This window comes from Sinocyclocheilus grahami, unplaced genomic scaffold (assembly GCF_001515645.1).
Source record: "Sinocyclocheilus grahami isolate Dianchi unplaced genomic scaffold, SAMN03320097.WGS_v1.1 scaffold1270.1, whole genome shotgun sequence".
NCBI classification, from domain to species: domain Eukaryota; kingdom Metazoa; phylum Chordata; class Actinopteri; order Cypriniformes; family Cyprinidae; genus Sinocyclocheilus; species Sinocyclocheilus grahami.
In genome coordinates this window covers 284067-287512 of record NW_015506449.1, presented here as the reverse complement: position 1 = coordinate 287512, position 3446 = coordinate 284067, and the positions used below count along the sequence as shown (strand labels likewise).

The following is a 3446-nucleotide window of genomic DNA, read 5'->3' as shown; positions in this document are numbered from 1 at the left end:
ACCGTGTGAGTGAGAGTGTGAGTGAGCGTGAGAGTGTGACCGTGTGAGTGAGAGAGTGAGTGAGCGTGAGAGTGTGACCGTGTGAGTGAGAAAGTGAGTGAGCGTGAGACCGTGTGAGTGAGAGTGTGACCGTGTGAGTGAGAGAGTGAGCGTGAGAGTGTGACCGTGTGAGTGAGCGAGAGAGTGTGACCGTGTGAGTGAGCGAGAGAGTGTGACCGTGTGAGTGAGCGAGAGAGTGTGACCGTGTGAGTGAGCGAGAGAGTGTGACCGTGTGAGTGAGCGAGAGAGTGTGACCGTGTGAGTGAGCGAGAGAGTGTGACCGTGTGAGTGAGCGAGAGAGTGTGACCGTGTGAGTGAGCGAGAGAGTGTGACCGTGTGAGTGAGCGAGAGAGTGTGACCGTGTGAGTGAGCGAGAGAGTGTGACCGTGTGAGTGAGCGAGAGAGTGTGACCGTGTGAGTGAGCGAGAGAGTGTGACCGTGTGAGTGAGCGAGAGAGTGTGACCGTGTGAGTGAGCGAGAGAGTGTGACCGTGTGAGTGAGCGAGAGAGTGTGACCGTGTGAGTGAGCGAGAGAGTGTGACCGTGTGAGTGAGCGAGAGAGTGTGACCGTGTGAGTGAGCGAGAGAGTGTGACCGTGTGAGTGAGCGAGAGAGTGTGACCGTGTGAGTGAGCGAGAGAGTGTGACCGTGTGAGTGAGCGAGAGAGTGTGACCGTGTGAGTGAGCGAGAGAGTGTGACCGTGTGAGTGAGCGAGAGAGTGTGACCGTGTGAGTGAGCGAGAGAGTGTGACCGTGTGAGTGAGCGAGAGAGTGTGACCGTGTGAGTGAGCGAGAGAGTGTGACCGTGTGAGTGAGCGAGAGAGTGTGACCGTGTGAGTGAGCGAGAGAGTGTGACCGTGTGAGTGAGCGAGAGAGTGTGACCGTGTGAGTGAGCGAGAGAGTGTGACCGTGTGAGTGAGCGAGAGAGTGTGACCGTGTGAGTGAGCGAGAGAGTGTGACCGTGTGAGTGAGCGAGAGAGTGTGACCGTGTGAGTGAGCGAGAGAGTGTGACCGTGTGAGTGAGCGAGAGAGTGTGACCGTGTGAGTGAGCGAGAGAGTGTGACCGTGTGAGTGAGCGAGAGAGTGTGACCGTGTGAGTGAGCGAGAGAGTGTGACCGTGTGAGTGAGCGAGAGAGTGTGACCGTGTGAGTGAGCGAGAGAGTGTGACCGTGTGAGTGAGCGAGAGAGTGTGACCGTGTGAGTGAGCGAGAGAGTGTGACCGTGTGAGTGAGCGAGAGAGTGTGACCGTGTGAGTGAGCGAGAGAGTGTGACCGTGTGAGTGAGCGAGAGAGTGTGACCGTGTGAGTGAGCGAGAGAGTGTGACCGTGTGAGTGAGCGAGAGAGTGTGACCGTGTGAGTGAGCGAGAGAGTGTGACCGTGTGAGTGAGCGAGAGAGTGTGACCGTGTGAGTGAGTGAGAGAGTGAGTGAGCGTGAGAGTGTGACCGTGAGAGTGAGTGAGTGAGTGAGCGTGAGAGTGAGACCATGTGAGTGACCGTGAGAGTGAGTGAGTGTGACCGTGTGAGAGAGTGAGCGTGAGAGTGTGACCGTGTGAGAGAGAGAGTGTGACCGTGTGAGAGAGAGAGAGTGAGTGAGCGTGAGAGTGTGACCGTGTGAGTGAGACCGTGTGAGTGAGAGAGAGCGAGAGAGTGTGACCGTGTGAGTGAGTGAGTGAGTGTCACTCACGGTGGCGGTGCGCTGATCGTCGAAGCGTCCGCAGCGCTGCAGCTCTTTGTACATCTCTCCCCGCGGAGCGAACTCCAGAACCAGAAACACACGCGTGTCGTCCTGGAAGTAGTTGTAGAAGCGCAGGATGTTCGGATGCCTGGAAAGAAGACTGTTTTAGCTCCTGCAGGGTCATGAAGAGCGTCTGAAGGAGGCAGAAGCAGCCGAAACACACCTGAGGTGAGACTGGATCTCGATCTCTCTCCGCAGCTGATGCTCCACGCCTTCCTTCTCCATCTGAGACTTAAAGAGCACCTTCAGAGCCACAATCACCTTCAGCTTCCGCTCACGCGCCAGATACACGTTACCAAACTTCCCCTTCCCGAGCGGACGGCCGATGTCGAAGTCTTTGATGGTGAACTTCCTGATGAAAGAGAACGACGGGAATAAACACGGTGATGCTCATAGTCTGTATCTCAGTACAAATATCTAAACATCCTGAAATCAAGACATTTATTGGAGAAGCACGGTGAAACACGAACTCTTGTTTTCTGCCAACATGGTCAGAAAAATAAATCTATTCTCTTCTTATCTGATGTAAGTTTGCTTCTCTAGTAAATGTGTCTTGATTTAAGATCGTTTAGATATTCATTGCCATGCAGAAGTTGCTAAAACCCCTAAAGCATTTTCAAAACGATTTAAACTAGACATAGATCTTAAGTTTGAGACTCATTTTAATCAAACACACTGCAAAAATGCTTCCGCTGTATCTGTGTCTTGTCATTCAGTACAAGTTTCTGTTCATTCTTAAATCAAGAGACACATTTACTGACAAAATGTCATAGGACATGATCTAAAAAGTTAAGAGAGTTCATGATTAAAATAAGAAAATCTGCCAACGGGGTCATCAAATCAAATCACTTTCGTTCCGAGCACACTGGCAGATATACATTGTACTGGAAAACAAGACCGAAATCCTGAGGATGAGCATCACTTTGTGCAGTTTTGCATCTACAGAATCACCTGATCTTCAGCGACTGCATAATGCATAAGCGACTGAACCAAAGCAGATACAGCAGCAGGTGTAAAGTGAACTCACTTTGTGTTTGACTTCACGGGAACTCTCCCAGGACCTGAAAGAAGACCACCAGAGACGGAGTCAATCGCTTGCAGCATCATTTAAAGGATTAGTTCACTTCCAGAATAAATCTCCTGATAATTTACTCACTCAAGATCTTCCGCAGCCGACTCGTCATTAAATGAGTACAAAACAGCGTTTCCAAACACCTGTCGCTTACTGATTGTTTGGAATTATAAATATGAGCATAGTTCGTCTATTAATATAATGCAAATATTATTTTTTTTGTTACTCAGACGCAGGGAGTGCGCTGCATACACACACAGACAGACAGACAGACAGACAGAGACAGACACACACACGCACACGCACACACACACACACAGACAAAGACAGACAGAGACACAGACAGACAGAGACACAGACAGACCCACAGACAGACAGACAGACACACACACACACACACACAGACAGACAGAGACACAGACAGACAAAGACAGACAGAGACACAGACAGACAGACACACAGAGAGACAGACACACACACACACACAGACAGACAGAGACACAGACAGACAAAGACAGACAGAGACACAGACAGACAGACACACACACGCACACAGACAGACAGACACACAGACAGACAGAGACACAGACAGACAGAGACACA

At 50.8% G+C, this 3446-nt stretch overlaps 1 long non-coding RNA gene across 1 annotated transcript; it reads right to left on the bottom strand.

Annotated features, from left to right (window-relative positions):
* Positions 1-1726: 1726 nt before the first annotated feature.
* LOC107568672 (uncharacterized) lies at positions 1727-2867 on the bottom strand. The gene is made up of 3 exons (XR_001606793.1): positions 2799-2867; positions 1935-2123; positions 1727-1859 (listed from the first exon to the last, which is right to left on the bottom strand). It is a non-coding gene; the product is annotated as an uncharacterized lncRNA (long non-coding RNA).
* Positions 2868-3446: the final 579 nt, after the last annotated feature.